This window comes from Harpia harpyja, chromosome 6 (assembly GCF_026419915.1).
Source record: "Harpia harpyja isolate bHarHar1 chromosome 6, bHarHar1 primary haplotype, whole genome shotgun sequence".
Lineage (NCBI taxonomy): Eukaryota > Metazoa > Chordata > Aves > Accipitriformes > Accipitridae > Harpia > Harpia harpyja.
In genome coordinates, this window is record NC_068945.1 from 2698142 (window position 1) to 2712136 (window position 13995).

Here is a 13995-nt window from a genome sequence, read left to right on the forward strand (position 1 = left end):
AGGAAGGTGCAGGAGACCTTACTTTCTCTCACCCATATTTGTTTCAATTCTCCATTTCCACTTGTTCTTCTCCCACTGCAGAAGATTGCTGCATATCAACATGACTGAAGATACAAACACAACCTCCTCTAGAAAAAAAATAATTGTAAAACATAATCTTAAAGTTCACACCTCTTCCTGTCAGTCTTCTCTCTTCTATTACTACATATGCAGTGGAAACCATCATTTTAGTTAACACTTAACATTGAATCAAAGCCCACAGGATTTAAAAGCATAAACTACTGCACACTATCTACAGATTTCCACTTTGAAAAAGTGGAATTAAAACTGAACTATAAATAATTTGAGAAATATTTTCCAAGACAGAACAATCCTAGATGTTACATTTAGAGAGAAATAAATACAATAAATTTTGGTATGAAATACCAAATCGAGACAGCATCTTACAGGCATCTGCCAGTTTATATATCGAATCATAGCAAGGGTCAACACAATTGACAGGATACAGTTATCTGCTACTGAACTCTAGTGCACAGAAGTAATAAACTCATTTTCATCCAACAGTCATCAGCCACTTTGCTGTACTTCAGCCTCTCGTAGCACATGGTAGTTCAGTTCCCCAGAACCTGCATCCAAACCTCGCTCAAACCCATGTGCAATTCCATGAGGGACTGAAGCACCAGTTTAACAGATTTAATTTATTCATTAGCATAACACCAGAGGAATCACCTAGTTACACCCTTCACATAAGAAGCTAATGCAGAAAGTTTCTGTGTTTCCTAACTGACATAACTGTGGGAATTTAGTGCAGGTGTAACCATCCTCCCTTAACAGACGCAACCTCAATTCCACTGGATGCCATCACTTTAAACCCAGTGGAAGAGGGACAAATGGTTACACATTCCCTACTGCTGCCTCCAGGATCACCAAGCAACAGTCCCAAACTTTCCAAGACCTAAATCCAATCTGGGAAGATCACTTGGTAATTTATGAAGCATGCTGGCACTGTTGGAGTGCAGAAACTTGTCTGTAACAGGACAAATGTGCATTTTCAACACTTATATATACGCATGCTATTTTTGTTCTCTGCCAAAGCAATCACTCTGTTCCAAGACCGCTGGTCTGTAAACTTATGACATCCAGTGTCTCTATTTTCACACTTAATAAATACCACTGTCAAAGCTCTGAGACACTATTGTGGTAGGTCAGGTAAAACCAGCAAATCGCATTTTGGAAGAACTCCAGCCTTACAAAACTACCGAGTGTGGTTGTTACTGATGTTTTCACGTATGTACCTCCCCTAACATCTTATCTTTGCTGTGGGCTGCTAATTAGCATCATGCTGTCAAGGCAGAAGGAAGGAGTAATTATTACAACAGCAGTTTGCACAGAAGCAGACCCATTTCCTGCACATGCCTACTGTCACACACTGGTATTTTCCAAATTCAGTTTCTTTGTTCTAAGTAGAAACACTGGCAGCAGCTTCCCGAATGAGTACTTGGCAACTTCACCCTGGAAGCCGTAATTCTCACTTGCCTTCTAGACCACAAACCCACTCGCTTTTAGAAGCTGACAACCAACACTTTCACCCATGTTGCAGCCAAGATTTTTTTAAAAAAAACCAAACTGTTTGACACTGCATCTCTCAACTGGTTGTCCAGCTTGACATGCATACGTAAGACGACTAATCTACAGAAGGACGTACTTCTTTAAAAACCACGCCCTTTAGAAATCCCACTTTGGGTTGCTTTCTAAAGTATTCAGGCTAAAGCAAAGTGGTTCTTAATGTCCAACAAACTGAACGTCTTTGCCAGTGCCTAGCTCCTTCAGTTAATTAGGCAGCACTCCCTTTAGCATTTCCATTATTATTAACCAGGCTTCTAAGATAACAAATATAGCTGTTTAGCTAAAAATAAAAACGAACCGTGTCTGCCCGCTTACATACACCCCAGTGAAACCTCCTCTTACCGCAAAAGCAGGCCCCTCTCTTTAAACAAACCACATTCATACGAGGAAGAAAAATGCTTCCTGTAACAGCTTATCACTTCACTGTGAAACCATCAAAAGGGCAAAAAACCAGTCCAAGGCCAGCCTGTAGGCACTGCATGTAGGTTGCCAAACTGCAGATCTGGAGACCATCAGCCCCCTTGACAGCACACCAGCCTTTTGTGCTGCAGGCACCTTGTACCTGTGAGGAAAGGTATTGTTCCTTGACAGCCCCAAGTAAGGTACGAGATTTTAATTTAGTCCACAGCAGAACAATTGAAAACAAGGAAAACTCGCTCTCTGGGGAAACAGTCATTACTGGTTAAGAGAGAAAGGAGGAGAAAAAAGGAAGAATTTTAGTAACATCCATGACATACTAACTTCAGTCGGAAATAACCCAAAACAACTGCCCTAAAGCCAGCAGCACCCTACTCCTTAAGACACAGAGCAACTACTGCAAAGCTATTATTCGGTTTTAGAAGTGGAGGTTTATCCTACCATTAACACATTAGCTGCTGAAAATATGCCATCCCTTTCCATTTGTAACCAGCATCACTACTTCAGTTTCTCCTCCAAAGAAGAGACTTGCACGGCTGTGAATCCCTACAGATCTGGAAGGCTTGCACACGGGTGCACTACAGTAAAGTGGCCCAGGGAACATGATAATGGAATAAATATTTAAGAGGCTTCCTAGCTTTTTGCCTCCAACCTGCAATGTGGCTATAGTTTGACACTTCAGCTCTATTTCTTCTGCCCTCCCTCCCTCCCTGGGTCTCTCTCCCACACACCACATCACCCTCAACCAGCCATTCTCTCCAGACTAAAAAGATCATTATGAAATACAGTTTATAAAACCAGAAACAGTCACAACCTTTATCTGATGAGAAATCACTACCTCTATCTTATGACAGTTACAAGGTCTCAAGTAGGAACATGTGAGTTGAGAAAGAAAGGTCTTATTTAGAAAATTCCTCAGCAAAAGCACAAGAAGGCAATGTCTTTTTCTGCTTTTCCCCACCATTGGGCTTACCAACACCCTCCCCTGTGACTTTGATTACATAGTTTACTACCTTTTGATGTTGCCACTAGAGTTTTGAAGTAAAGAATATAAATCTTAATATTCTTCCATTCAATCACCAAAGCACTGAAGCATAGATCTTACATTTGAAGAGACATACAAAGGCTTCAGATACAGTCACAGAAACTCCGATTTCCCCTCTGTCCTTTTGTATTCTGTAAGTTTTAGAAAATGCCCTCAACCTCAGATTTAAGAGACAGTGACAAACAAGTATAAGGTAAGCATTACACTTTTAATTGCTGCATTTTTCATGGGATTTTGGTGAAGAAGAAACATGTGTGATTCCTTTTGAAGTTTCTTGCTAGGGAAGTAGAAAGAGGAAGGACATGCCTATGCTTGATTTCCCCCTTTTGCCCCAGTCAGAACAATACAGGATGAAAAATTTGAACCTGGAGTTTTCTTCATCTCTGGCAGGTACATAGAATAATTCAAGTTGGAAAGGACCTCAGAATTCAAGTTTTGACCCAAAAACCCCATAGACAACACTGTGTTTATGGTTTTTGTTAATAAAGCAAAATTTATGTTATTTACAGGCATTGTTTTTGTTCAGACAGGGAACAAATCCATTAAGTCACTTAACACTGCAATATGTGAACTGTCAGTCTTCTGTTTTCCTTGCTATTCTCATTTGCTCAATCTTTCTGCCAAACCAACGAGCTCAGGACTGAAGAGGACAGTCCACGCTGGACGAACCCACGCTTTCCCTAGTGCACTCCACTGTGGCTATGCTATTCCACTCCTCTGGGATGTTGCTTACAGAGGGACCTCTGAGCTCCCACTCACCCTTTGTCCCCAAGATATTAGCAGAGTTGTCAACCATAGGAGAGTTTTCCCTCTGAGGCAACGGCTCGTTATTTCCCAATACCAGATGGGGAACACATGTGCGAAGAGTGCCAGCGACTTGCCCAAAATCACAAAAGAAATCCACAGAAGAGCAGACACTAAATCCAGACCTCTGAAGTTCAGCATTAATGGTTGGTATATCCCTCCTCAGTGCATGCATGCAGGGTTATAGACTCAGCTGTGTTCCAGTTTAGAGAGTGACTCATTCCTTCCCCTCCACCTGTAGTGCCAGAAACATCCAGTAAAAAGAACCATGAATAATAAAACCTCAGGTCGACTAAGGACTCAAAGTCTCAAGCAAGCATCAGATGGATGACAGCCTTCTATCCCCTGGCAACTCTTGTAAAAAGTTTCATGACAGTAAAATATCACTAGCTGAAGGTGGTTTTCCTGGCCATGCCACAGGAAGGAGCGGTCTGCCTCTCGTGCAGAGGATCGCACAGCTTCCAGAAACGGAACACCAGCCTGCTCAGAGTGCAACGCCTACATCGTTAGTACCATTTACAAAAGCCAAATCATAAAGCCTCAGAGCAAAACATCAGAGCAAGCTTCAAGACAGGATACCAAGCAAGTCCAAACTTCTTATTCTCTTTATATTGGAGATACCTAGAAATGTTATTTTAGAAATAAATGCAAAACAGCAAAATTTTAAAAGTGGCAAACGGCGTGCTTGGAATCTTACACTTTGCCTGCTTTTTTACTTTTTCATGTTAGGCTCACAACCACTTTTTCCCCATTGGCTTCTAGGAGCAACTAGGTGCACTCAAACATGGAACAAGTACTGAAGGCATCATTCTTCCATAAAAAAATTATTTTTATCTTGTCATAGGATCAATGCATTGAATCAAATTTATATACACGTGTGTGTGTATATATATATATATATATAAAAAAACAAATGAGTTAGCCTGACAGTTGTTGAACAGAAGGTGAAAAATTTCACAATCATTATTCCGATCCTGGCACATTTTTGAAGCACCTGCGTTCCCAAAGCACCTCATGTACACCTTTACATTTCTGTTCCTTTTTTAACTGAAATTAAAAAAAAAAAAGCTGTTTATGAAACACAATCCAGTACGAATCTGACAAGTCTGACCAACAAACACAGCATAGTGTAATCTATGCTTGTAATATCAGAGGATGAAATTAGTTCCCCTTTACTCAGGTAAAACATGGCCTACTAACAATTCACGTGACACTTTGACTAGAGTTTAGTCACCCTTGTTATGAAAAACACAGGTCATCCATTCAGATCTTCATTATTTACACAGAATTAAACTTCTCATTAAAACCAAGAAAAAAAAAAAAAGTAGTTAAGTATTCCTGTGAAGTATATAAAAAGCTGGATCGTGATTATTCAGGAAGCCACTGGGCTTACACAGAGCTTTATCTCCAAGCAATGAGCTTGCTGCTTTGTTTCTGAAAAGATGAGCTCAGGCAATAAGTAGAAGTGACCCTTCTGTGGCAATAAACTCATCCCCTCAAGACTGATTACTTAAATCACACTAAACACCTTCATTATTATGGAGTGCTGAGCTTTACAGAAATTTAAAGTCCACCTCTCAAGGTCCTTTAAGGCAGGTAAGTAAACATACTCCTTATTGAAAATACAACGTTGTTTAACATTCAAGAACTCCTGTATTTGTTCTCTGAAAAAGCAGAGGAATAAATTTCTGGTGAAATCTTTCACGGCTCTTAGCAGAATACTGTAAATGCATTTCAAAACACTTCCCTCACCTTGATGATGTTTCAGCATCTCCAGGCAATTAAATCAAATTCTTCATAGTGCAAAGATAGCTCAAGCTTCATTGGCATTTTAATCCATTTCTCAAGTTCCTGCTGATCACGTGGAGCCCTGTGAGACAGAACCAAGAACTCCCAACTCACTTCTTCTTAGCCAAGCTTGGTAGTTAGACATGCGAACAGAGACTGGAGCTAAAACAATCTATATTACTTCCAGATATAAAAAATCAGAAGTAATACATCTTCCACACCCATTTGATCAAGGAAAACACCACCCAAGTGTTCAAAGGCTAAGTGCTGCCAATCTTCCTATAGAAGACCCTACATGCTGCAGCCCCAACGCATTGATAAAGCGGTAGCAATGCCTAATGCAAATTTCCTGAAACTGAGAATCCGGGCATGGAGGCAGCCTCCGGCAATTACCGATATAGGGCCTCTCTCCTCTGCGTGGTAGCTTACAAAAAGCTAGGTCGCTATCGAGCCATAAAGATTTTCATCACCCAAACCCAGGGGCAGCCTTAGACCGACTCTCTGAGCACATCCTGGTTAAAGGGGAGAGACAGTAAGTCCAACGATGGAATTTCCCACAAGGGAAACCAGACAGTACAACAGATTAGGTGGCCTCAAATGCACTTCTGAACATCGAGCGCACCGTTATACCTGGAAACACCCTGGAATGTTTCAAAATTGGTCCTCATGTGAAGGACTACTGATTGCCTGCTGTGCACTATGCTTTCCGATAGATCCAGCTGTAAGAAAGCAAATTATTATGCAAAGACTATTTTGAAACACCAGATACAGCCTAAATACCAGCTCCAGTAGCCGTTTCCTCATTCTGCAGTGGCAGGAAGGACACGGCCCCAAAAGGAATCGCTCTTCATGTCACAACACGCTATCTGCCTGCAAAACAATACATTCACCTCAAAGGGATTTAACTTTGAGACCTGTAATGAAACTTGTTTAAGGAACCCCCAGAGAAGGAACGTAAAGAATATTATTGTTTTCAGGGTTCAACTTCTGCATAGCCCTAGCACACATTCAGTACTACAGACCAGGCAAACCAAAGTAACAGGAATTGCAGTTTTAAAGCCTTGTTTCTAAAATGGCATTGCAGAAAACCCTATAAAACCTTACATGTAGTATTCATGCCTTAAACAGTAAGAACTCAGAGAAAAAAAAAATTATTTAGGTCTGTTGCTGCATCTGATTAACTTCAGTCAGCAGAACTGCTGTTGAAGTGTGCCCAGGTTACCACGTCTCTACAGGAGCAGCATGATGCTGTATCTGGTGTTTCTGCATTCCGACTGCATTTTATTTCCCGCATCAAGAAAAGTAATCAATACATTCTCTGAGATCACACACACAAAAAAAGAGCAACCTTGATTCTCTGACATTCACCCTGTTCAGCACAAGGGACTGCAAACAGACCAAAAGCAGCTTGCTTCACGTTCTTTTGAATACCGACGGGAAGAAAGTAGCTTCACTATTCAGTGGGCTCCTGAGACCACAAATTGATTTTGCACAGACTTTCACCTTTACACCTTATCATTCACTTCAGAGTAATACTTTCAATGTCAGTGAGCTGCTACCCTGATCCTACTTACCCGTTTACAAGGATAAGTAGAGGCAACAATCATTACTAACTATTTAATTGCAGGGGTTTTTTGTTTTTCCTGAAATGCGGCCAGAACATAAGACACAGTGTATTTCAACTGTTGAAAAGTCTGCATCCTCTGAGCTTTTTCTATTGATCAGCGTCCTGAACACAGACGATGAGAGGGGAGACCAAACACACTTCATCCTTCAGGAAATTAAATTTTCCATTTATTTGGAAACAATCCAACCGGATATACTGTTAAATCCTTAGAAGATCTATCCTGAACTGTAAGAGTAAGCTGTATTTTAATCCCCAAGACAGACCTCCCATTCATTTTAAAGTTCAAAACAGAACCCAGACTTCAAAGTAGATTTGCGACTAGTACCCTATTAAAGATTTGGAGAGTATACTGCTAGAAGAACAAAACCAAACAGTTAAGGTATATCAGTTAGAACTACAGTATTACATATATAAGAAATGGGTGGTTTAAAATACCCTGACTATTCCCATTGACAGGCTTACATATTCATAATTCAGCCCTGAGGGACTCATTTTCAAAAAAATTGGGTATCCAGCAACTTCTGCTAGCATCCAAAAATTAACAGCAGCATGCCTCATTTTAAAAACTAAACCACATACTTAGTTGGGGCAACAATGTTCTGAAGGGTATTTGGGGTTTTTTTGTTGGGGTGGGGTTTGGGGTTTTTTTGCGGGGGGGGGGGGGGGGGGGCAGGGCAGGAGGTGGTTGTTTTTTAAAGAATCTTGCCTCCTTACTTCACCATCTCCAGTCTCACCCTTACAATTTGAACACAGATACTCTGGAGCAGGACATGAGAATCCCATAAAGCTTCATCTCCATTAAAGAGAAAGAATAAACTAATAAACCAACTGCTCAAAAAATATGTAAAAGCTGTAATAAAAAAAAGACCACACTATATTATTGATCTGGGATGATGTCTGTCAAGCTCCTGACAGAAGCTAACCTTCCTAGCCAAATTACAAATCCCCTGAAACACTGATGTGTAATGGAAAACCTGACAGGCCATTAGTGACAACAGTATGAACAAGGTTCTAATAAACAATGAAAATGGAATTTTAAATGAACCACCATAAAAAAAAAAAAAAAGTATTTACCCCAGAGGGCTGCAGCCCTAGAGTTTACCCCAGAATGCCATTGTCCACGACTTGATCTTACACAGATATTCCGAAATATCCCGTGCTTGTCTGCAGAAGTGGCAGGATGGGATCCTAGGGCACAAGAACAATACTACTTCTGACACCAGTTATTTTCTCTTCAGCCTTAAAAGATCATTATTTGCCTCTGTCTATAATCCTACACAATCCCATCCCAACATCATAAGGTCTCCCAGTCCCAGTGTGAGATTCTCTCATTTGTCCCCCTCTCAGTCCCCACCACCACAGCACAGACACACACCACAGCAAAATCAGAGCAGAGCCCCTCTTGTGCTCCGTGATACCAACAGAAAGAAATCTCATCACCAGAAAGCATGCCACCTAGCACAGCCCTGCCAGAAAAGAAATTTCCCAACAGTCGCCTTCAACTACTTTGTCCTCACTGATGCATTACAGCACGAGACATTACCTTAAAAATTGGCACTGCACCCTCATTTTAAAATTACCCGCTCCAGTCCTGATACAAGTATCCAAAATTACCCTCCATCGGACTTGCCCGAGTCTGATATCCTTGCATGAGGACTATTTGCTGAGGCTCATCCCAGGCCAGCACCGCAGGCTCCTCTCTCCCACGCTCTCTTTTCCAGCGTGGCCAGCCTGGCTCCTCGTCCCTGTGCCTTGCTGGGATAGAAAGCAAGACAGATCCTTCACAGGACCTGGCAAGCACATCCCTCGCCGCACCGGTCCTGCACACAGGGCTGCTGGACAAGCAGAAACACGTTCCCATCCCATGGTCAAACCCACTCGGTCTCAGAGTTGGCTCCAGCTGTGGTTTCCCCTACACTTGTGGTTTCTCCTACACCACCCTACCCAAGCACTCAACTACGCACGAATGTCTACACGCACGCTTGATTTCAGAAATTTCTCCCACACGGTTTTCTATGTCAGGCAAAAAAAGCAGCTTTAAAGTCATCTTCCCCTTCTACCTCTAAATAAAAGAAATAATCACATTATACCCATTTTTGCACTGGAATTTCTTTGCTATTTGCTCATCTTTCCCCAACACAAATCTGAGGTTCAATACGCAGGGTGAGCTGGTTAAATCACGTTGACTTCAAAGTACCTACTTTAACTCCGATTTAAATAATCTGTTCTGATCTTGCTTTGCATTTGTACTTTGTAAAACCTTTCCTGGAAAGAAATACAGATTCTTCTTGGCTGGAACACTGAGATTTGGGGGATTTTTTTTTTTTTTTTTTTTACTGATTACGAAGCTACTCTATAAACACTTTTTTTTTTATTTTACTATTTATAAGTTACTTACATTAGTATTTTTTTCTCTTCAGTATTTGTACAAATATTAAGGTACAAGTAACAAAACCCGTATTTTAAACTCGAATTAAATCTTTCTAAATGTGTTGAATGAAAAGAAAGTAAATATATCGACCTATTTGTATATTAAACCAACTCATTACAGGGAGCATTACCCATAGTTAGTGAATTTGGTTGGAAATGTCCCTCAAGTTTTTGTTAGGACAGATGTAATTTTCGTACCTTATTGTTATTCATATATCAAAAGAAAACAAAGCTTCCCAGCTTTTGTAGTTTCTCACCTTTGACTGGACAACTCACTGAACTAACTCCAGGAAGAACCATGAATGAATGTTTTGTTTCTGCACTAAAGCTACTCCTGTCAAACCAGTTCTGTACTGCAGCAAATTCTCAGCGGACACTTCCACCTACTCAGTGGCTACGTTTTCTTCAAAGTTTCAGAAGCACATATATCCTTCTTGAATACTGTAATTTAATTAAAAGTTATTACACTATGATAGAGTTAAGGCCTCAATTTAGTGCTTTCAAATCCAAATTATTCATTCTTCTTTTTAATTCTTCATTTTAACCTCTTTTGCTTTCCAAAAATTTCTTCAACCTTCTACCCATATTTTCCCACTTGGGTCTTTATTTTTCCATCGTATTTTCATAACTCACATGCACGAGCGCTTACTGTATACCACCTCACCTTTCCTTCTCCCGGGAAGGCTAGAGACCTATTTATTTCCAGGATTTATTCATCAAGATGATTCGGCATATGAATCATCCCACTGTCTTTACTCACATGACAAGCCCCGAGGTGCACCGCTGCGCGAACAAGTCCAAGCAATCCTCAGACTTCGAGGATGAACGTTCCTCCTTCTGCTGTCCCCACGCCAAGTACACCCTCCTCCGCCCCCCTCTCGCCAACAGCCGGTCAAATACGAGAATACCTCTACCGCCAGGAAACCAAACAGAAGAAACACTTAATTACCGATAAGACTGTTGGGCCTTCTGCAGGGTCCGGCCTCTCCACAAGCACCTGTGAGGACCACCACCACCACAGACCTCCAGTGCCTGGTGGCAGCAGTTTTCAGCTGCTTGTTTTCTCCCGGTCTCCTGCAGCCCACGGGGCAGCCACCTGCTTCTCAGCATCCTTACGACTTCTCCGCCTTCTGCCCGGCTACGCATCTCCATTACCCGTCAGCCACGGTTCAAGACATTATTCAAATCTACCTATTTATTTTTTCTTACTCATTGTAAGTTCCAGTATGCACAAAGTCACACCTCCACCCAAGAACACTGTGCTACACTAAAGGCAGGGCAATTTGTCACTGGAGGACAGAAGGACGCAGGGTAATTAAGCATCTGACAACATTACACAGTAGTTTCAAGCACAACCAAAAATAAAACTCTCCCAGTTCAGGGCTTTGCCAAAAAGGTAACTTCAGAGACTTACGCACAGCCTGACTGAGGAGACATATAGCAAGCCTGCCATTCCCCCAGAAGGAGAACTATTTTGCCAGAGAAATGTTCTAACAAATGGCATTTCGGAGTGAGCTTTGTGCACAACACAAGCGTAATACTCAGCACAACTGCATGACACTAACATCCAGCCACGACTTCTTCTCAGAGAGGCATCATCCTTCCTCCTAAGCAGCTTGGTAAGGAGTCACGCATGAGTCATTATTTTGAAGTGCAATGTCAGATTTGCTGTATTTTCTACATTACACAAACAGGACAATATGAAACATCCCATGCAAGGGGATTTACACTTTTGGACAAAACTTGTCCGAATGCTCATGTGATATTCCTGAAATAAAGCAATTCCTCTCACCAAAACCCACTGTCAGCAAAAACAGCAATTTCCTCCTTAGGCTGGGGAGTAGGGGCCCAACCCAGCGAGTCCCATTTTATTTGTTGAGGGGTTAACATCACTCAGGGAAAACCCAGAATTTAACATGGTCAAAGTCTTTGCCAGCTGATTTCAAGAGAACTCAGAGAAACTCACAACACCTTTAACCCACCAACACAGCTGAAAAGGATTTGGCCACTACAGAAAGAAACACCACTAATATAAAACCAGCTGTGGGTATGCTCCTCCTGCAGCCCAACAGGTGATATGCCACAGGTTGGATCATCGGGACTGTTTTGAGTAACAGAACCCAGGCACAAAGAGCAGACAAAACCTCTGTGTTAGCCACCCGAACCCATTCGGGGCTGTGACTACTTTCACGAGTACTGAACTCAAGGAGAAGCCTTTACATCTGCTGTGCTGCTGGTGCCCAGCATATTCTGGAATAGCCCAGGCTATACCGACTGCATTGCATGCCCTGCAACAGCATTTGCTAGTGCAGTCCAGACATGCATAAATTTAAGCCATAGGATTACACCTGATAACCTTCTGTTCATCTACAATCTCTGTCGAGCACCACTCTAAAAGCTCAGTGTTTTTCCTAAAAGAAGTATTTAAACTATTTACTTCCCCAGTAATAAATCACAGAATAGGGAAAAGAGCGCTCATTCACTGGGAGTGACAATGTTATATATCAGGTAACATGCAGCACACAATGAAATGGAGATCTTGGAAAATCCGTCAATACACGAAAGTGGAGATTTACAGCACAGAGAGATTCTCTGTCTCCTAGGCCTTAAGGAAGCTTCCCAGCATGTTCCTCCCAAACTTTAAGTAATAATATGTATAGATTTAGAAAAGCTGGTCAGATGCTGTGACAATTTAAATGTCCCTACGGCAACCTGAGTCTGCAACCTCTAATCCTTAGAGGGGTCCCACTTTGTGACTCTGCAGTGCGTGGGGATTAGCGAGGGGAGTGCCAGCAGGAACTGATATTCAGCAACTGCGCTCAGAAATAGCCCCTGTAGAACAGATTCTCCCTGCATTAAAATCACCATGCCGTCCCACAGCCACCACAGCTGAAGGTCCATCACACCCCCAGCTGCCCAGGGCAGGGAGATCTATGGCACTTCTCCCCCTGCAGGACACTGCACTTGTGGGAAAGGCATAATGGCTTGGCAAAATGCAGTGTTTTCAGCTAAAAGTTCAGCTCCTTTCCCTGGATATAAAAATTGAACATCCGAGGCACTCCTGTGGTGACATACAACCTATTTCCACACAGGTACAGACACATACAGGCAAATCTCCACAGCCAGGATCAGCCCCTCAGTGCAACGAGCTAAGCAGTTCTCCTGAGGTTTTCCTTTCAGGTCTTCATCTCGTGTAGAAGAGAGGTGCAATACTGTCCTATTACTTGTGTGATTACCCCAAAGTTACACAGCAGGACTTCTCATGATGAGCTATTGTGGATATGTGTGTTCAAACACACCCAGAGAGGAAACATTCCTACATTCTTACCAGCAACCAGTTTTTCCCTTTTCCAATTTCAGTAAAAGAAAGCAATGGTGGTATTTCTATTCCTGTGAGTCTTTATTTTCATCCAAACATGATATGGCCAAACATGAGCTGACAACGGCTTTTCAATGAATGCAATTTCACAGGCACTTAGATTTTGTGGGAGGTTTTCCTGTTTCGTTTACAGTTTCTTTGCCACAACACTTTATTTGGCCCTGTAACGTTTTTACACTGCAGTAAAGCCTAGAGATCCGATTCCATTAGAAAAAAGCACAAAGAAACAAGACTCATCATTTCTCTTTGTTTGCACAAGCTTTCATTACGTGCAAGGCAAAAATAAAGAAGGGAGAGCCCATTCCTCCCTGGGGAGACCACAATAAAGCACTGGCAGACAAACTGATAGCTAAAGGTCAGACAGAGAACCAGAGAGATTTCCCATGCCAATCCACATCACAAAGCCAGAGAAACTCCAATAAAAACTCATTCTGAGTTTTTAAGGAAGACTCAGAAATGGAGACTTTTGGGATCTTATAAATGAGTTCAGGAAGGAGGAGCCATTAATAAAGGCCACATGGAAGAAACGAGAGAAGTATTGCACATTGGTGTTCATGATTTAAAGCCCTGACCCTGCGAGGACTTCTGGGCATTTATCCCCTTAGAACACAGGTCCAGTCCCAGATATACAAAAGTTCTGAATAAGGTATAAACCATTCCTCACATCAAAAACTTCTATGATCTCTACTGTCACACATAAAAATGAATGATTTCTATTCATTAGCCTAGCCAGAAGAGTTTCCTGATGTGAAGGATTTTGGTTAAGGGAGCTGTTGTACCACTCCGTTGCCTAAAGTCAACTGAATCTCAACTTCAAACTTTTATTTTGCAACGCGTAAGCTTTGCCAAAAGGTAAATAAAGACGCGTCATGTAAAATT

The 13995-nt window shown here is 41.8% G+C and overlaps 1 protein-coding gene across 4 annotated transcripts in view; it reads right to left on the bottom strand.

Moving 5' to 3' along the window:
* The window catches only part of KIAA0930 (KIAA0930 ortholog), a 71200-nt gene that overhangs the window by 56105 nt on the left and 1100 nt on the right, over positions 1 to 13995 (bottom strand). The window lies entirely within an intron of this gene.